The sequence below is a fragment of the Leuresthes tenuis genome, unplaced genomic scaffold (genome assembly GCF_036924035.1).
Source record: "Leuresthes tenuis unplaced genomic scaffold, fLeuTen1.0.hap1 SCAF_1, whole genome shotgun sequence".
NCBI classification, from domain to species: domain Eukaryota; kingdom Metazoa; phylum Chordata; class Actinopteri; order Atheriniformes; family Atherinopsidae; genus Leuresthes; species Leuresthes tenuis.
Window position 1 is genome coordinate 43,161,117 of NW_027325355.1, and position 18,222 is coordinate 43,179,338.

The 18,222-nt window shown below is 46.8% G+C and overlaps 1 non-coding gene and 41 pseudogenes across 1 annotated transcript; all 42 read right to left on the minus strand.

Moving 5' to 3' along the window:
* Positions 1-196: 196 nt before the first annotated feature.
* Positions 197-315, minus strand: LOC140298790 (5S ribosomal RNA). Its single transcript, XR_011914398.1, has one exon. It is a non-coding gene; the product is annotated as a 5S ribosomal RNA (ribosomal RNA).
* A 269-nt stretch (positions 316-584) lies between these two features.
* LOC140277947 (5S ribosomal RNA) lies at positions 585-703 on the minus strand (annotated as a pseudogene).
* Positions 704-972: 269 nt separating this feature from the next.
* Positions 973-1,091, minus strand: LOC140270508 (5S ribosomal RNA; annotated as a pseudogene).
* Positions 1,092-1,363: 272 nt separating this feature from the next.
* Positions 1,364-1,482, minus strand: LOC140300360 (5S ribosomal RNA; annotated as a pseudogene).
* Positions 1,483-2,138: 656 nt separating this feature from the next.
* On the minus strand, positions 2,139-2,257 carry LOC140292883 (5S ribosomal RNA; annotated as a pseudogene).
* A 269-nt stretch (positions 2,258-2,526) lies between these two features.
* LOC140294655 (5S ribosomal RNA) lies at positions 2,527-2,645 on the minus strand (annotated as a pseudogene).
* A 272-nt stretch (positions 2,646-2,917) lies between these two features.
* Positions 2,918-3,036, minus strand: LOC140279711 (5S ribosomal RNA; annotated as a pseudogene).
* Positions 3,037-3,305: 269 nt separating this feature from the next.
* Positions 3,306-3,424, minus strand: LOC140267390 (5S ribosomal RNA; annotated as a pseudogene).
* Positions 3,425-3,693: 269 nt separating this feature from the next.
* Positions 3,694-3,812, minus strand: LOC140291593 (5S ribosomal RNA; annotated as a pseudogene).
* Positions 3,813-4,081: 269 nt separating this feature from the next.
* LOC140289867 (5S ribosomal RNA) lies at positions 4,082-4,200 on the minus strand (annotated as a pseudogene).
* A 272-nt stretch (positions 4,201-4,472) lies between these two features.
* Positions 4,473-4,591, minus strand: LOC140307074 (5S ribosomal RNA; annotated as a pseudogene).
* A 272-nt stretch (positions 4,592-4,863) lies between these two features.
* Positions 4,864-4,982, minus strand: LOC140309732 (5S ribosomal RNA; annotated as a pseudogene).
* A 269-nt stretch (positions 4,983-5,251) lies between these two features.
* Positions 5,252-5,370, minus strand: LOC140281733 (5S ribosomal RNA; annotated as a pseudogene).
* Positions 5,371-5,639: 269 nt separating this feature from the next.
* LOC140292054 (5S ribosomal RNA) lies at positions 5,640-5,758 on the minus strand (annotated as a pseudogene).
* A 269-nt stretch (positions 5,759-6,027) lies between these two features.
* On the minus strand, positions 6,028-6,146 carry LOC140279974 (5S ribosomal RNA; annotated as a pseudogene).
* Positions 6,147-6,415: 269 nt separating this feature from the next.
* On the minus strand, positions 6,416-6,534 carry LOC140300087 (5S ribosomal RNA; annotated as a pseudogene).
* Positions 6,535-6,803: 269 nt separating this feature from the next.
* On the minus strand, positions 6,804-6,922 carry LOC140290815 (5S ribosomal RNA; annotated as a pseudogene).
* Positions 6,923-7,191: 269 nt separating this feature from the next.
* On the minus strand, positions 7,192-7,310 carry LOC140292588 (5S ribosomal RNA; annotated as a pseudogene).
* Positions 7,311-7,579: 269 nt separating this feature from the next.
* LOC140300495 (5S ribosomal RNA) lies at positions 7,580-7,698 on the minus strand (annotated as a pseudogene).
* A 269-nt stretch (positions 7,699-7,967) lies between these two features.
* LOC140285867 (5S ribosomal RNA) lies at positions 7,968-8,086 on the minus strand (annotated as a pseudogene).
* A 269-nt stretch (positions 8,087-8,355) lies between these two features.
* LOC140296501 (5S ribosomal RNA) lies at positions 8,356-8,474 on the minus strand (annotated as a pseudogene).
* A 269-nt stretch (positions 8,475-8,743) lies between these two features.
* Positions 8,744-8,862, minus strand: LOC140300375 (5S ribosomal RNA; annotated as a pseudogene).
* Positions 8,863-9,131: 269 nt separating this feature from the next.
* On the minus strand, positions 9,132-9,249 carry LOC140296995 (5S ribosomal RNA; annotated as a pseudogene).
* Positions 9,250-9,518: 269 nt separating this feature from the next.
* On the minus strand, positions 9,519-9,637 carry LOC140313458 (5S ribosomal RNA; annotated as a pseudogene).
* A 269-nt stretch (positions 9,638-9,906) lies between these two features.
* LOC140296502 (5S ribosomal RNA) lies at positions 9,907-10,025 on the minus strand (annotated as a pseudogene).
* Positions 10,026-10,294: 269 nt separating this feature from the next.
* Positions 10,295-10,413, minus strand: LOC140300318 (5S ribosomal RNA; annotated as a pseudogene).
* Positions 10,414-11,069: 656 nt separating this feature from the next.
* On the minus strand, positions 11,070-11,188 carry LOC140288998 (5S ribosomal RNA; annotated as a pseudogene).
* Positions 11,189-11,457: 269 nt separating this feature from the next.
* On the minus strand, positions 11,458-11,576 carry LOC140300089 (5S ribosomal RNA; annotated as a pseudogene).
* A 269-nt stretch (positions 11,577-11,845) lies between these two features.
* Positions 11,846-11,964, minus strand: LOC140290816 (5S ribosomal RNA; annotated as a pseudogene).
* Positions 11,965-12,233: 269 nt separating this feature from the next.
* On the minus strand, positions 12,234-12,352 carry LOC140292589 (5S ribosomal RNA; annotated as a pseudogene).
* A 269-nt stretch (positions 12,353-12,621) lies between these two features.
* LOC140300496 (5S ribosomal RNA) lies at positions 12,622-12,740 on the minus strand (annotated as a pseudogene).
* A 656-nt stretch (positions 12,741-13,396) lies between these two features.
* Positions 13,397-13,515, minus strand: LOC140313464 (5S ribosomal RNA; annotated as a pseudogene).
* Positions 13,516-13,784: 269 nt separating this feature from the next.
* LOC140311222 (5S ribosomal RNA) lies at positions 13,785-13,903 on the minus strand (annotated as a pseudogene).
* A 269-nt stretch (positions 13,904-14,172) lies between these two features.
* Positions 14,173-14,291, minus strand: LOC140296503 (5S ribosomal RNA; annotated as a pseudogene).
* Positions 14,292-14,560: 269 nt separating this feature from the next.
* LOC140300319 (5S ribosomal RNA) lies at positions 14,561-14,679 on the minus strand (annotated as a pseudogene).
* A 656-nt stretch (positions 14,680-15,335) lies between these two features.
* Positions 15,336-15,454, minus strand: LOC140279981 (5S ribosomal RNA; annotated as a pseudogene).
* A 269-nt stretch (positions 15,455-15,723) lies between these two features.
* On the minus strand, positions 15,724-15,842 carry LOC140300090 (5S ribosomal RNA; annotated as a pseudogene).
* A 269-nt stretch (positions 15,843-16,111) lies between these two features.
* LOC140290817 (5S ribosomal RNA) lies at positions 16,112-16,230 on the minus strand (annotated as a pseudogene).
* A 269-nt stretch (positions 16,231-16,499) lies between these two features.
* On the minus strand, positions 16,500-16,618 carry LOC140292590 (5S ribosomal RNA; annotated as a pseudogene).
* Positions 16,619-16,887: 269 nt separating this feature from the next.
* Positions 16,888-17,006, minus strand: LOC140300497 (5S ribosomal RNA; annotated as a pseudogene).
* A 656-nt stretch (positions 17,007-17,662) lies between these two features.
* LOC140313468 (5S ribosomal RNA) lies at positions 17,663-17,781 on the minus strand (annotated as a pseudogene).
* A 269-nt stretch (positions 17,782-18,050) lies between these two features.
* LOC140311233 (5S ribosomal RNA) lies at positions 18,051-18,169 on the minus strand (annotated as a pseudogene).
* Positions 18,170-18,222: the final 53 nt, after the last annotated feature.

The following is an 18,222-nucleotide window of genomic DNA, read 5'->3' on the forward strand; positions in this document are numbered from 1 at the left end:
AGAAAGGCTCACTTGTTATGGGCACATCTTCTTCCCTGATGTGATCATTCTCTGCAGCTGAAACTGAGACTCTCAGATCACTTCGTGTCTAACAACAAAGAAGCAGCAGCTGCTGAAGATGACCAACTTCCTCATGTGTCACAGGATGATCAGACGTTGCAACAAAAGACATGCAGGTGGTAGAGAGAAGAGAAGAAGCTTACAGCACCTGGTATTCCCAAGTAGTCTCCCATCCAAGTACTAATCAGGCTCAACCCTGCTTGGCTTCCGAGATCAGACGAGGTCGGGCATGTTCAGGGTGGTGTGGCCGTAAGCAACAATGTCTCTGACAAATGTGCATTATATAGGTACTGGAATCATACGGTTCCTCTATGCAACCAGATAATTGCCAAGAAAGGCTGATAAGTAGTGGGCACATCTTCTTCCCTGACGTGATTATTCTCTCGAGCTGAAACTGAGACTCTCAGATCACTTTGTGTCTGCCAACAAAGCAGCAGAAGCTGAAGATGACCAACTTCCTCATGTGTCACAGGGTGATCAGACATTGCAACAAAAGACATGCAGGTGGTAGAGAGAAGAGAAAAAGCTTACAACACCTGGTATTCCGAAGAGGTCTTCCATCCAAGTACAAACCAGGCCCAACCCTGCTTGGCTTCCGAGATCAGATGAGGTCGGGCATGTTCAGGGTTGTGTGGCCGTAAACAACAATGTCTCTGACAAATGTGCATTATATAGGTACTGGAATCATACGGTTCCTCTATGCACCCAGATAATTGCAGAGAAAGGCTGATGTGTAGCGGGCATATCATCTTCTCTGATGTGATCATTCTCTGCAACTGAAACTGAGACTCTCAGATCACTTCGTGTCAGCCAACAAAGCAGCAGCAGCTGAAGATGACCAACTTCCTCATGTGTCACAGGGTGATCAGACGTTGCAACAAAAGACATGCAGGTGGTAGAGAGAAGAGAAAAAGCTTACAGCACCTGGTATTCCCAAGAGGTCTTCCATCCAAGTACTAACCACGCCCAACCCTCCTTGGCTTCCGAGATCAGACGAGGTCGGGCATATTCAGGGTGGTGCGGCCGTAAGCAACAATAGCTGTGACAAATGTGCATTATATAGGTACTGGAATCATACACTTCTTCTATGTAACCAGATAATTGCAGAGAAAGGCTGACTTGTAGTGGGCACATCTTCTTCCCTGATGTGATTATTCTCTGCAGCTGAAACTGAGACTCTCAGATCACTTCGTGTCTGCCAACAAAGAAGCAGCAGCTGCTGAAGATGACCAACTTCCTCATGTGTCACAGGATGATCAGACGTTGCAAGAAAAGACATGCAGGTGGTAGAGAGAAGAGAAGAAGCTTACAGCACCTGGTATTCCCAAGCAGTCTCCCATCCAAGTACTAAGCAGGCTCAACCCTGCTTGGCTTCCGAGATCAGACGAGGTCGGGCATGTTCAGGGTGGTGTGGCCGTAAGCAACAATGTCTCTGACAAATGTGCATTATATAGGTACTGGAATCATACGGTTCCTCTATGCAACCAGATAATTGCCGAGAAAGGCTGATGTGTAGCGGGCATATCATCTTCTCTGATGTGATCATTCTCTTCAGCTGAAACTGAGACTCTCAGATCACCTTGTGTCTATCAACAAAGCAGCAGCAGCTGAAGATGACCAACTTCTTCACGTGTCACAGGGTGATCAGACGTTGCAACAAAAGACATGCAGGTGGTAGAGAGAAGAGAAAAAGCTTACAGCACCTGGTATTCCCAAGCTGTCTCCCATCCAAGTACTAACCAGGTACAACCTTCTTGGTGTCCGAGATCAGACGAGGTCTGGCTTATTCAGGGTGGTGTGGCCGTAAGCAACAATGTCTCTGACAAATGTGCATTATATAGGTACTGGAATCATACGGTTCCTCTATGCAACCAGATAATTGCCGAGAAAGGCTGATGTGTAGCGGGCAAATCATCTTCTCTGATGTGATCATTCTCTGCAACTGAAACTGAGACTCTCAGATCACTTTGTGTCAGCCAACAAAGCAGGAGCAGCTGAAGATGACCAACTTCCTCATGTGTCACAGGGTGATCAGATGTTGCAACAAAAGACATGCAGGTTGTAGAGAGAAGAGAAAACGCTTACAGCACCTGGTATTCCCAAGCAGTCTCCCATCCAAGTACTAAGCAGGCTCAACGCTGCTTGGCTTCCGAGATCAGACGAGGGCGGGTATGTTCAGGGTGGTGTGGCCGTAAGCAACAATGTGTCTGACAAAAGTGCATTATATTAGTACAGGAATCATACGGTTCCTCTATGTAACCAGATAATTGCTGAGAAAGGCTGATGTGTAGTGGGCACATCTTCTTCCCTGACGTGATTATTCTCTTCAGCTGAAACTGAGACTCTCAGATCACTTCGTGTCTTCCAACAAAGCAGCAGCAGCTGAAGATGACCAACTTCCTCATGTGTCACAGGGTGATCAGACGTTGCAACAAAAGACATGCAGGTGGTAGAGAGAAGAGAAAAAGCTTAAAGCACCTGGTATTCCCAAGAGGTCTTCCATCCAAGTACTAACCAGAACCAACCCTCCTTGGCTTCCGAGATCAGACAAGGTCGGGCATGTTCAGGGTGGTGTGGCCGTAAGCAACAATGTCTCTGACAAATGTGCATTATATAGGTACTGGAATCATACGGTTCCTCTATGCAACCAGTTAATTTCCGAGAAAGGCTGATGTGTACTGGGCACATCTTCTTCCCTGATGTGATTATTCTCTGCAGCTGAAATTGAGACTCTCAGATCACTTCGTGTCTGCCAACAAAGAAGCAGCAGCAGCTGAAGATGACCAACTTCCTCATGTGTCACAGGAGGATCAGACGTTGCCACAAAAGACATGAAGGTGGTAGAGAGTAGAGAAGAAGCTTAAAGCACATGGTATTCCCAAGTGGTCTCCCATCCAAGTACTAACCAGGCCCAACCCTGCTTGGCTTCCGAGATCAGACGAGGTCAGGCATGTTCCGGGTGGTGTGGCCGTAAGCAGCAATGTCTCTGACAAATGTGCATTATATAGGTACTGGAATCATACGGTTCTTCTATGCAACCAGATAATTGCCGAGAAAGGCTGATGTGTAGCGGGTAAATCATCTTCTCTGATGTGATCATTCTCTGCAACTGAAACTGAGACTCTCAGATCACTTCATGTCTGCCAACAAAGCAGCAGCAGCTGAAGATGACCAACTTCCTCATGTGTCACAGGGCGATCAGACGTTGCAACAAAAGACATGCAGGTGGTAGAGAGAAGAGAAAAAGCTTACAGCACCTGGTATTCCCAAGCGGTCTCTCATCAAAGTACTAACCAGGCCCAACCCTCCTTGGCTTCTGAGATCAGACGAGGTCAGACATATTCAGGGTGGTTTGGCCGTAAGCAACAATCTCTGTGACAAATGTGCATTATATAGGCAATGGAATCATATGGTTCCTCTATGTAACAAGATAATTGCCGAAAAAGGCTGATATATAGTGGGCACATCTTCTTCCCTGACGTGATAATTTTCTCCAGCTGAAAATGAGACTCTAAGATCACTTCGTGTCTGCCAACAAAGCAGCAGCAGCTGAAGATGACCAACTTCCTCATGTGTCACAGGGTGATCAGACGTTGCAACAAAAGACATGAAGGTGGTTGAGAGAAGAGAAAAAGCTTACAGCACCTGGTATTCCCAAGCGGTCTCCCATCCAAGTACTAACCAGGACCAACCCTGCTTGGCTTCCAAGATCAGACAAGGTTGGGCATACTCAGGGTTGTGTGGCCGTAAGTAACAATGTCTGTGACAAATGTGCATTATATAGGTACTGGAATCATACGGTTCCTCTATGCAACCATATAATTGCCAAGAAAGGCTGATATGTAGTGGGCACATCTTCTTCCCTGACGTGATAATTTTCTCCAGCTGAAAATGAGACTCTAAGATCACTTCGTGTCTGCCAACAAAGCAGCAGAAAATGAAGATGACCAACTTCCTCATGTGTCACAGGGTGATCAGACGTTGCAACAAAAGACATGCAGGTGGTTGAGAGAAGAGAAAAAGCTTACAGCACCTGATAATCCTAAGCGGTCTCCCATCCAAGTACTAACCAGGCACAACCCTGCTTGGCTTCCGAGATCAGACAAGGTCGGGCATATTCAGGGTGGTGTGGCCGTAAGCAACAATGTCTGTGACAAATGTAAATTGTATAGGTACTGGAATCATACGTTTCCTCTATATAACCAGATAATTGCCGAGAAAGGTTGATAAATAGTGGGCACATCTTCTTCCCTGACGTGATTATTCTCTCCAGCTGAAAATGAGACTCTCAGATCACTTCGTGTCAGCCAACAAAGCAGCAGCAGCTGCTGAAGATGACCAACTTCCTCATGTGTCATAGGGTGATCAGACGTTGCAACAAAAGACATGCAGGTGGTAGAGAGAAGAGAAAAAGCTTAAAGCACCTGGTATTCCCAAGAGGTCTTCCATCCAAGTACTAACCAGGCCCAACCCTCCTTGGCTTCCGAGATCAGACGAGGTCGGGCATGTTCAGGGTGGTGTGGCCGTAAGCAACAATGTCTCTGACAAATGTGCATTATATAGGTACTGGAATCATACGGTTCCTCTATGCAACCAGTTAATTTCCGAGAAAGGCTGATGTGTACTGGGCACATCTTCTTCCCTGATGTGATTATTCTCTGCAGCTGAAATTGAGACTCTCAGATCACTTCGTGTCTGCCAACAAAGAAGCAGCAGCAGCTGAAGATTACCAACTTCCTCATGTGTCACAGGAGGATCAGACGTTGCCACAAAAGACATGAAGGTGGTAGAGAGTAGAGAAGAAGCTTACAGCACCTGGTATCCCTAAGTGGTCTCCCATCCAAGTACTAACCAGGCCCAACCCTGCTTGGCTTCCGAGATCAGACGAGGTCAGGCATGTTCCGGGTGGTGTGGCCGTAAGCAGCAATGTCTCTGACAAATGTGCATTATATAGGTACTGGAATCATACGGTTCCTCTATGCAACCAGATAATTGCCGAGAAAAGCTGATGTGTAGCGGGTAAATCATCTTCTCTGATGTGATCATTCTCTGCAACTGAAACTGAGACTCTCAGATCACTTCATGTCTGCCAACAAAGCAGCAGCAGCTGAAGATGACCAACTTCCTCATGTGTCACAGGGCGATCAGACGTTGCAACAAAAGACATGCAGGTGGTAGAGAGAAGAGAAAAAGCTTACAGCACCTGGTATTCCCTAGCGGTCTCTCATCAAAGTACTAACCAGGCCCAACCCTGCTTGGCTTCCAAGATCAGACGAGGTTGGGCATATTCCGGGTGGTGTGGCCGTAAGTAACAATGTTTGTGACAAATGTGCATTATATAGGTACTGGAATCATACGGTTCCTCTATGCAACCATATAATTGCCAAGAAAGGCTGATATGTAGTGGGCACATCTTGTTCCCTGACGTGATAATTTTCTCCAGCTGAAAATGAGACTTTAAGATCACTTCATGTCTGCCAACAAAGCAGCAGCAGCTGAAGATGACCAACTTCCTCATGTGTCACAGGGTGATCAGACGTTGCAACAAAAGACATGCAGGTGGTTGAGAGAAGAGAAAAAGCTTACAGCACCTGGTATTCCCAAGCGGTCTCTCATCAAAGTACTAACCAGGCCAAACCCTCCTTGGCTTCTGAGATCAAACGAGGTCAGACATATTCAGGGTGGTTTGGCCGTAAGCAACAATCTCTGTGACAAATGTGCATTATATAGGCAATGGAATCATATGGTTCCTCTATGTAACAAGATAATTGCCGAAAAAGGCTGATATATAGTGGGCACATCTTGTTCCCTGACGTGATAATTTTCTCCAGCTGAAAATGAGACTCTAAGATCACTTCGTGTCTGCCAACAAAGCAGCAGCAGCTGAAGATGACCAACTTCCTCATGTGTCACAGGGTGATCAGACGTTGCAACAAAAGACATGCAGGTTGTAGAGAGAAGAGAAAATGCTTACAGCACCTGGTATTCCCAAGCAGTCTCCCATCCAAGTACTAAGCAGGTTCAACCCTGCTTGGCTTCCAAGATCAGACGAGGTCGGGTATGTTCAGGGTGGTGTGGCCGTAAGCAACAACGGGTCTGACAAAAGTGCATTATATAAGTACAGGAATCATACGGTTCCTCTATGTAACCAGATAATTGCTGAGAAAGGCTGATGTGTAGTCGGCACATCTTCTTCCCTGACGTGATTATTCTCTTCAGTTGAAACTGAGACTCTCAGATCACTTCGTGTCTTCCAACAAAGCAGCAGCAGCTGAAGATGGCCAACTTCCTCATGTGTCACAGGGTGATCAGACGTTGCAACAAAAGACATGCAGGTTGTAGAGAGAAGAGAAAACGCTTACAGCACCTGGTATTCCCAAGCAGTCTCCCATTAAAGTACTAACCAGGCCCAACCCTCCTTGGCTTCCGAGATCAGACGAGGTCGGGTATGTTCAGGGTGGTGTGGCCGTAAGCAACAATGTCTCTGACAAATGTGCATTATATAGGTACTGGAATCATACGGTTCCTCTATGCAACCAGATCATTTCCGAGAAAGGCTGATGTGTAGTGGGCACATCTTCTTCCCTGACGTGATTATTCTCTGCAGCTGAAACTGAGACTCTCAGATCACTTTGTGTCTGCCAACAAAGCAGCAGCAGCTGAAGATGACCAACTTCCTCATGTGTCACAGGGTGATCAGACGTTGCAACAAAAGACATGCAGGTGGTAGAGAGAAGAGAATCAGCTTACAGCACCTGGTATTCCCAGATAGTCCACCATCCAAGTACTAACCAGGCCCAACCCAGCTTTTCTTCCAAGATCAGACGAGGTCAGGCATATTCAGGGTGGTGCGGCCGTAAGCAACAATATCGGTGACAAGTGTTCATTATATAGGTACTGGGATCATACACTTCCTCTGTGTAACCAGATAATTGCCGAAAAAGGCTGACTTGTAGTGGGTTCATCTTCCTCCTTGATGTGATTATTCTCTTCAGCTGAAAATGAGACTCTCAGATCACCTCGTGTCTATCAACAAAGCAGCAGCAGCTGAAGATGACCAACTTCTTCACGTGTCACAGGGTGATCAGACGTTGCAACAAAAGACATGCAGGTGGTAGAGAGAAGAGAAAAAGCTTACAGCACCTGGTGTTCCCAAGCTGTCTCCCATCCAAGTACTAACCAGGTACAACCCTGTTTGGCGTCCGAGATCAGACGAGGTCGGGCTTATTCAGGGTGGTGTGGCCGTAAGCAACAATGTCTCTGACAAATGTGCATTATATAGGTACTGGAATCATACGGTTCCTCTATGTAACCAGATAATTGCCGAGAAAGGCTGACTTGTAGTGGGCAAATCTTCTTCCCTCATGTGATCATTCTCTGCAACTTAAACTGAGACTCTCAGATCACTTCGTGTCTGCCAACAAAGCAGCAGCAGCTGAAGATGACCACCTTCCTCATGTGTCACAGGGTGATCAGACGTTGCAACAAAAGACATGCAGGTGGTCGAGAGAAGAGAAAAAGCTTACAGCACCTGGTATTCCCAAGAGGTCTTCCATCCAAGTACTAACCACGCCCAACCCTCCTTGGCTTCCGAGATCAGACGAGGTCGGGTATGTTCAGGGTGGTGTGGCCGTAAGCAACAATGTCTCTGACAAATGTGCATTATATAGGTACTGGAATCATACGGTTCCTCTATGCAACCAGATCATTTCGGAGAAAGGCTGATGTGTAGTGGGCACATCTTCTGCCCTGACGTGATTATTCTCTGCAGCTGAAACTGAGACTCTCAGATCACTTTGTGTCTGCCAACACAGCAGCAGCAGCTGAAGATGACCAACTTCCTCATGTGTCACAGGGTGATCAGACGTTGCAACAAAAGACATGCAGGTGGTAGAGAGAAGAGAATCAGCTTACAGCACCTGGTATTCCCAGATATTCTACCATCCAAGTACTAACCAGGCCCAAACCTGCTTGGCTTCCGAGATCAGACGTGGTCGGGCATATTCAGGGTGGTGTGGCCGTAAGCAACCATAACTGTGACAAATGTGCATTATATAGGTACTGGAATCATACAGTTCCTCTATGTAACCAGATAATTGCCGAGAAAAGCTGATAAGTAGTGGGCACATCTTCTTCCCTGACGTGATTATTCTCTCGAGCTGAAACTGAGACTCTCAGATCACTTTGTGTCTGCCAACAAAGCAGCAGAAGCTGAAGATGACCAACTTCCTCATGTGTCACAGGGTGATCAGACGTTGCAACAAAAGACATGCAGGTGGTACAGAGAAGAGAAAAAGCTTACAGCACCTCGTATTCCCAAGAGGTCTTCCATCCAAGTACAAACCAGGCCCAACTGTGCTTGGCTTCCGAGATCAGACTAGGTCGGGCATGTTCAGGGTTGTGTGGCCGTAAGCAACAATGTCTCTGACAAATGTGCATTATATAGGTACTGGAATCATACTGTTCCTCTATGCAACCAGATAATTGCCGAGAAAGGCTGATGTGTAGCGGGCATATCATCTTCTCTGATGTGATCATTCTCTGCAACTGAAACTGAGACTCTCAGATCACTTCGTGTCAGCCAACAAAGCAGCAGCAGCTGAAGATGACCAACTTCCTCATGTGTCAGAGGGTGATCAGACGTTGCAACAAAAGACATGCAGGTGGTAGAGAGAAGAGAAAAAGCTTACAGCACCTGGTATTCCGAAGTGGTCTCCCATCCAAGTACTAACCAGGCCCAACCCTGCTTTTCTTCCAAGATCAGACGAGGTCAGGTATATTCAGGGTGGTGCGGCCGTAAGCAACAATATCGGTGACAAATGTGCATTATATAGGTACTGGAATCATACACTTCCTCTGTGTAACCAGATAATTGCCGAAAAAGGCTGACTTGTAGTGGGTTCATCTTCCTCCTTGATGTGATTATTCTCTTCAGCTGAAACTGAGACTCTCAGATCACCTCGTGTCTATCAACAAAGCAGCAGCAGCTGAAGATGACCAACTTCTTCACGTGTCACAGGGTGATCAGACGTTGCAACAAAAGACATGCAGGTGGTAGAGAGAAGAGAAAAAGCTTACAGCACCTGGTATTCCCAAGCTGTCTCCCATCCAAGTACTAACCAGGTACAACCTTCTTGGTGTCCGAGATCAGACGAGGTCGGGCTTATTCAAGGTGGTGTGGCCGTAAGCAACAATGTCTCTGACAAATGTGCATTATATAGGTATTGGAATCATACGGTTCCTCTATGCAACCAGATAATTGCCGAGAAAGGCTGATGTGTAGCGGGCAAATCATCTTCTCTGATGTGATCATTCTCTGCAACCGAAACTGAGACTCTCAGATCACTTTGTGTCAGCCAACAAAGCAGCAGCAGCTGAAGATGACCAACTTCCTCATGTGTCACAGGGTGATCAGACGTTGCAACAAAAGACATTCAGGTTGTAGAGAGAAGAGAAAACGCTTACAGCACCTGGTATTCCCAAGCAGTCTCCCATCCAAGTACTAAGCAGGTTCAACCCTGCTTGGCTTCCGAGATCAGACGAGGTCGGGTATGTTCAGGGTGGTGTGGCCGTAAGCAACCATAACTGTGACAAATGTGCATTATATAGGTACTGGAATCATACAGTTCCTCTATGTAACCAGATAATTGCCGAGAAAAGCTGATAAGTAGTGGGCACATCTTCTTCCCTGACGTGATTATTCTCTCGAGCTGAAACTGAGACTCTCAGATCACTTTGTGTCTGCCAACAAAGCAGCAGAAGCTGAAGATGACCAACTTCCTCATGTGTCACAGGGTGATCAGACGTTGCAACAAAAGACATGCAGGTGGTACAGAGAAGAGAAAAAGCTTACAGCACCTCGTATTCCCAAGAGGTCTTCCATCCAAGTACAAACCAGGCCCAACTGTGCTTGGCTTCCGAGATCAGACTAGGTCGGGCATGTTCAGGGTTGTGTGGCCGTAAGCAACAATGTCTCTGACAAATGTGCATTATATAGGTACTGGAATCATACGGTTCCTCTATGCAACCAGATAATTGCCGAGAAAGGCTGATGTGTAGCGGGCATATCATCTTCTCTGATGTGATCATTCTCTGCAACTGAAACTGAGGCTCTCAGATCACTTCGTGTCAGCCAACAAAGCAGCAGCAGCTGAAGATGACCAACTTCCTCATGTGTCACAGGGTGATCAGACGTTGCAACAAAAGACATGCAGGTGGTAGAGAGAAGAGAAAAAGCTTACAGCACCTGGTATTCCGACGTGGTCTCCCATCCAAGTACTAACCAGGCCCAACCCTGCTTTTCTTCCAAGATCAGACGAGGTCAGGTATATTCAGGGTGGTGCGGCCGTAAGCAACAATACCGGTGACAAATGTGCATTATATAGGTACTGGAATCATACACTTCCTCTGTGTAACCAGATAATTGCCGAAAAAGGCTGACTTGTAGTTGGTTCATCTTCCTCCTTGATGTGATTATTCTCTTCAGCTGAAACTGAGACTCTCAGATCACCTCGTGTCTATCAACAAAGCAGCAGCAGCTGAAGATGACCAACTTCTTCACGTGTCACAGGGTGATCAGACGTTGCAACAAAAGTCATGCAGGTGGTAGAGAGAAGAGAAAAAGCTTACAGCACCTGGTATTCCCAAGCTGTCTCCCATCCAAGTACTAACCAGGTACAACCTTCTTGGTGTCCGAGATCAGACGAGGTCGGGCTTATTCAGGGTGGTGTGGCCGTAAGCAACAATGTCTCTGACAAATGTGCATTATATAGGTACTGGAATCATACGGTTCCTCTATGCAACCAGATAATGGCCGAGAAAGGCTGATGTGTAGCGGGCAAATCATCTTCTCTGATGTGATCATTCTCTGCAACTGAAACTGAGACTCTCAGATCACTTTGTGTCAGCCAACAAAGCAGCAGCAGCTGAAGATGACCAACTTCCTCATGTGTCACAGGGTGATCAGACGTTGCAACAAAAGACATGCAGGTTGTAGAGAGAAGAGAAAATGCTTACAGCACCTGGTATTCCCAAGCAGTCTCCCATCCAAGTACTAAGCAGGTTCAACCCTGCTTGGCTTCCAAGATCAGACGAGGTCGGGTATGTTCAGGGTGGTGTGGCCGCAAGCAACAACGGGTCTGACAAAAGTGCATTATATAAGTACAGGAATCATACGGTTCCTCTATGTAACCAGATAATTGCTGAGAAAGGCTGATGTGTAGTCGGCACATCTTCTTCCCTGACGTGATTATTCTCTTCAGTTGAAACTGAGACTCTCAGATCACTTCGTGTCTTCCAACAAAGCAGCAGCAGCTGAAGATGGCCAACTTCCTCATGTGTCACAGGGTGATCAGACGTTGCAACAAAAGACATGCAGGTTGTAGAGAGAAGAGAAAACGCTTACAGCACCTGGTATTCCCAAGCAGTCTCCCATTAAAGTACTAACCAGGCCCAACCCTCCTTGGCTTCCGAGATCAGACGAGGTCGGGTATGTTCAGGGTGGTGTGGCCGTAAGCAACAATGTCTCTGACAAATGTGCATTATATAGGTACTGGAATCATACGGTTCCTCTATGCAACCAGATCATTTCCGAGAAAGGCTGATGTGTAGTGGGCACATCTTCTTCCCTGACGTGATTATTCTCTGCAGCTGAAACTGAGACTCTCAGATCACTTTGTGTCTGCCAACAAAGCAGCAGCAGCTGAAGATGACCAACTTCCTCATGTGTCACAGGGTGATCAGACGTTGCAACAAAAGACATGCAGGTGGTAGAGAGAAGAGAATCAGCTTACAGCACCTGGTATTCCCAGATAGTCCACCATCCAAGTACTAACCAGGCCCAACCCAGCTTTTCTTCCAAGATCAGACGAGGTCAGGCATATTCAGGGTGGTGCGGCCGTAAGCAACAATATCGGTGACAAGTGTTCATTATATAGGTACTGGGATCATACACTTCCTCTGTGTAACCAGATAATTGCCGAAAAAGGCTGACTTGTAGTGGGTTCATCTTCCTCCTTGATGTGATTATTCTCTTCAGCTGAAAATGAGACTCTCAGATCACCTCGTGTCTATCAACAAAGCAGCAGCAGCTGAAGATGACCAACTTCTTCACGTGTCACAGGGTGATCAGACGTTGCAACAAAAGACATGCAGGTGGTAGAGAGAAGAGAAAAAGCTTACAGCACCTGGTGTTCCCAAGCTGTCTCCCATCCAAGTACTAACCAGGTACAACCCTGTTTGGCGTCCGAGATCAGACGAGGTCGGGCTTATTCAGGGTGGTGTGGCCGTAAGCAACAATGTCTCTGACAAATGTGCATTATATAGGTACTGGAATCATACGGTTCCTCTATGTAACCAGATAATTGCCGAGAAAGGCTGACTTGTAGTGGGCAAATCTTCTTCCCTCATGTGATCATTCTCTGCAGCTGAAACTGAGACTCTCAGATCACTTCGTGTCTGCCAACAAAGCAGCAGCAGCTGAAGATGACCACCTTCCTCATGTGTCACAGGGTGATCAGACGTTGCAACAAAAGACATGCAGGTGGTCGAGAGAAGAGAAAAAGCTTACAGCACCTGGTATTCCCAAGAGGTCTTCCATCCAAGTACTAACCACGCCCAACCCTCCTTGGCTTCCGAGATCAGACGAGGTCGGGTATGTTCAGGGTGGTGTGGCCGTAAGCAACAATGTCTCTGACAAATGTGCATTATATAGGTACTGGAATCATACGGTTCCTCTATGCAACCAGATCATTTCGGAGAAAGGCTGATGTGTAGTGGGCACATCTTCTGCCCTGACGTGATTATTCTCTGCAGCTGAAACTGAGACTCTCAGATCACTTTGTGTCTGCCAACACAGCAGCAGCAGCTGAAGATGACCAACTTCCTCATGTGTCACAGGGTGATCAGACGTTGCAACAAAAGACATGCAGGTGGTAGAGAGAAGAGAATCAGCTTACAGCACCTGGTATTCCCAGATATTCTACCATCCAAGTACTAACCAGGTACAACCTTCTTGGTGTCCGAGATCAGACGAGGTCGGGCTTATTCAAGGTGGTGTGGCCGTAAGCAACAATGTCTCTGACAAATGTGCATTATATAGGTATTGGAATCATACGGTTCCTCTATGCAACCAGATAATTGCCGAGAAAGGCTGATGTGTAGCGGGCAAATCATCTTCTCTGATGTGATCATTCTCTGCAACCGAAACTGAGACTCTCAGATCACTTTGTGTCAGCCAACAAAGCAGCAGCAGCTGAAGATGACCAACTTCCTCATGTGTCACAGGGTGATCAGACGTTGCAACAAAAGACATTCAGGTTGTAGAGAGAAGAGAAAACGCTTACAGCACCTGGTATTCCCAAGCAGTCTCCCATCCAAGTACTAAGCAGGTTCAACCCTGCTTGGCTTCCGAGATCAGACGAGGTCGGGTATGTTCAGGGTGGTGTGGCCGTAAGCAACAATGTGTCTGACAAAAGTGCATTATATAAGTACAGGAATCATACGGTTCCTCTATGTAACCAGATAATTGCTGAGAAAGGCTGATGTGTAGTGGGCACATCTTCTTCCCTGACGTGATTATTCTCTTCAGTTGAAACTGAGACTCTCAGATCACTTCGTGTCTTCCAACAAAGCAGCAGCAGCTGAAGATGGCCAACTTCCTCATGTGTCACAGGGTGATCAGACGTTGCAACAAAAGACATGCAGGTTGTAGAGAGAAGAGAAAACGCTTACAGCACCTGGTATTCCCAGACAGTCTACCATCCAAGTACTAACCAGGCCCAAACCTGCTTGGCTTCCGAGATCAGACGTGGTCGGGCATATTCAGGGTGGTGTGGCCGTAAGCAACCATAACTGTGACAAATGTGCATTATATAGGTACTGGAATCATACAGTTCCTCTATGTAACCAGATAATTGCCGAGAAAAGCTGATAAGTAGTGGGCACATCTTCTTCCCTGACGTGATTATTCTCTCGAGCTGAAACTGAGACTCTCAGATCACTTTGTGTCTGCCAACAAAGCAGCAGAAGCTGAAGATGACCAACTTCCTCATGTGTCACAGGGTGATCAGACGTTGCAACAAAAGACATGCAGGTGGTACAGAGAAGAGAAAAAGCTTACAGCACCTCGTATTCCCAAGAGGTCTTCCATCCAAGTACAAACCAGGCCCAACTGTGCTTGGCTTCCGAGATCAGACTAGGTCGGGCATGTTCAGGGTTGTGTGGCCGTAAGCAACAATGTCTCTGACAAATGTGCATTATATAGGTACTGGAATCATACGGTTCCTCTATGCAACCAGATAATTGCCGAGAAAGACTGATGTGTAGCGGGCATATCATCTTCTCTGATGTGATCATTCTCTGCAACTGAAACTGAGGCTCTCAGATCACTTCGTGTCAGCCAACAAAGCAGCAGCAGCTGAAGATGACCAACTTCCTCATGTGTCACAGGGTGATCAGACGTTGCAACAAAAGACATGCAGGTGGTAGAGAGAAGAGAAAAAGCTTACAGCACCTGGTATTCCGACGTGGTCTCCCATCCAAGTACTAACCAGGCCCAACCCTGCTTTTCTTCCAAGATCAGACGAGGTCAGGTATATTCAGGGTGGTGCGGCCGTAAGCAACAATATCGGTGACAAATGTGCATTATATAGGTACTGGAATCATACACTTCCTCTGTGTAACCAGATAATTGCCGAAAAAGGCTGACTTGTAGTTGGTTCATCTTCCTCCTTGATGTGATTATTCTCTTCAGCTGAAACTGAGACTCTCAGATCACCTCGTGTCTATCAACAAAGCAGCAGCAGCTGAAGATGACCAACTTCTTCACGTGTCACAGGGTGATCAGACGTTGCAACAAAAGTCATGCAGGTGGTAGAGAGAAGAGAAAAAGCTTACAGCACCTGGTATTCCCAAGCTGTCTCCCATCCAAGTACTAACCAGGTACAACCTTCTTGGTGTCCGAGATCAGACGAGGTCGGGCTTATTCAGGGTGGTGTGGCCGTAAGCAACAATGTCTCTGACAAATGTGCATTATATAGGTACTGGAATCATACGGTTCCTCTATGCAACCAGATAATGGCCGAGAAAGGCTGATGTGTAGCGGGCAAATCATCTTCTCTGATGTGATCATTCTCTGCAACTGAAACTGAGACTCTCAGATCACTTTGTGTCAGCCAACAAAGCAGCAGCAGCTGAAGATGACCAACTTCCTCATGTGTCACAGGGTGATCAGACGTTGCAACAAAAGACATGCAGGTTGTAGAGAGAAGAGAAAATGCTTACAGCACCTGGTATTCCCAAGCAGTCTCCCATCCAAGTACTAAGCAGGTTCAACCCTGCTTGGCTTCCAAGATCAGACGAGGTCGGGTATGTTCAGGGTGGTGTGGCCGTAAGCAACAACGGGTCTGACAAAAGTGCATTATATAAGTACAGGAATCATACGGTTCCTCTATGTAACCAGATAATTGCTGAGAAAGGCTGATGTGTAGTCGGCACATCTTCTTCCCTGACGTGATTATTCTCTTCAGTTGAAACTGAGACTCTCAGATCACTTCGTGTCTTCCAACAAAGCAGCAGCAGCTGAAGATGGCCAACTTCCTCATGTGTCACAGGGTGATCAGACGTTGCAACAAAAGACATGCAGGTTGTAGAGAGAAGAGAAAACGCTTACAGCACCTGGTATTCCCAAGCAGTCTCCCATTAAAGTACTAACCAGGCCCAACCCTCCTTGGCTTCCGAGATCAGACGAGGTCGGGTATGTTCAGGGTGGTGTGGCCGTAAGCAACAATGTCTCTGACAAATGTGCATTATATAGGTACTGGAATCATACGGTTCCTCTATGCAACCAGATCATTTCCGAGAAAGGCTGATGTGTAGTGGGCACATCTTCTTCCCTGACGTGATTATTCTCTGCAGCTGAAACTGAGACTCTCAGATCACTTTGTGTCTGCCAACAAAGCAGCAGCAGCTGAAGATGACCAACTTCCTCATGTGTCACAGGGTGATCAGACGTTGCAACAAAAGACATGCAGGTGGTAGAGAGAAGAGAATCAGCTTACAGCACCTGGTATTCCCAGATAGTCCACCATCCAAGTACTAACCAGGCCCAACCCAGCTTTTCTTCCAAGATCAGACGAGGTCAGGCATATTCAGGGTGGTGCGGCCGTAAGCAACAATATCGGTGACAAGTGTTCATTATATAGGTACTGGGATCATACACTTCCTCTGTGTAACCAGATAATTGCCGAAAAAGGCTGACTTGTAGTGGGTTCATCTTCCTCCTTGATGTGATTATTCTCTTCAGCTGAAAATGAGACTCTCAGATCACCTCGTGTCTATCAACAAAGCAGCAGCAGCTGAAGATGACCAACTTCTTCACGTGTCACAGGGTGATCAGACGTTGCAACAAAAGACATGCAGGTGGTAGAGAGAAGAGAAAAAGCTTACAGCACCTGGTGTTCCCAAGCTGTCTCCCATCCAAGTACTAACCAGGTACAACCCTGTTTGGCGTCCGAGATCAGACGAGGTCGGGCTTATTCAGGGTGGTGTGGCCGTAAGCAACAATGTCTCTGACAAATGTGCATTATATAGGTACTGGAATCATACGGTTCCTCTATGTAACCAGATAATTGCCGAGAAAGGCTGACTTGTAGTGGGCAAATCTTCTTCCCTCATGTGATCATTCTCTGCAGCTGAAACTGAGACTCTCAGATCACTTCGTGTCTGCCAACAAAGCAGCAGCAGCTGAAGATGACCACCTTCCTCATGTGTCACAGGGTGATCAGACGTTGCAACAAAAGACATGCAGGTGGTCGAGAGAAGAGAAAAAGCTTACAGCACCTGGTATTCCCAAGAGGTCTTCCATCCAAGTACTAACCACGCCCAACCCTCCTTGGCTTCCGAGATCAGACGAGGTCGGGTATGTTCAGGGTGGTGTGGCCGTAAGCAACAATGTCTCTGACAAATGTGCATTATATAGGTACTGGAATCATACGGTTCCTCTATGCAACCAGATCATTTCGGAGAAAGGCTGATGTGTAGTGGGCACATCTTCTGCCCTGACGTGATTATTCTCTGCAGCTGAAACTGAGACTCTCAGATCACTTTGTGTCTGCCAACACAGCAGCAGCAGCTGAAGATGACCAACTTCCTCATGTGTCACAGGGTGATCAGACGTTGCAACAAAAGACATGCAGGTGGTAGAGAGAAGAGAATCAGCTTACAGCACCTGGTATTCCCAGATATTCTACCATCCAAGTACTAACCAGGTACAACCTTCTTGGTGTCCGAGATCAGACGAGGTCGGGCTTATTCAAGGTGGTGTGGCCGTAAGCAACAATGTCTCTGACAAATGTGCATTATATAGGTATTGGAATCATACGGTTCCTCTATGCAACCAGATAATTGCCGAGAAAGGCTGATGTGTAGCGGGCAAATCATCTTCTCTGATGTGATCATTCTCTGCAACCGAAACTGAGACTCTCAGATCACTTTGTGTCAGCCAACAAAGCAGCAGCAGCTGAAGATGACCAACTTCCTCATGTGTCACAGGGTGATCAGACGTTGCAACAAAAGACATTCAGGTTGTAGAGAGAAGAGAAAACGCTTACAGCACCTGGTATTCCCAAGCAGTCTCCCATCCAAGTACTAAGCAGGTTCAACCCTGCTTGGCTTCCGAGATCAGACGAGGTCGGGTATGTTCAGGGTGGTGTGGCCGTAAGCAACAATGTGTCTGACAAAAGTGCATTATATAAGTACAGGAATCATACGGTTCCTCTATGTAACCAGATAATTGCTGAGAAAGGCTGATGTGTAGTGGGCACATCTTCTTCCCTGACGTGATTATTCTCTTCAGTTGAAACTGAGACTCTCAGATCACTTCGTGTCTTCCAACAAAGCAGCAGCAGCTGAAGATGGCCAACTTCCTCATGTGTCACAGGGTGATCAGACGTTGCAACAAAAGACATGCAGGTTGTAGAGAGAAGAGAAAACGCTTACAGCACCTGGTATTCCCAGACAGTCTACCATCCAAGTACTAACCAGGCCCAAACCTGCTTGGCTTCCGAGATCAGACGTGGTCGGGCATATTCAGGGTGGTGTGGCCGTAAGCAACCATAACTGTGACAAATGTGCATTATATAGGTACTGGAATCATACAGTTCC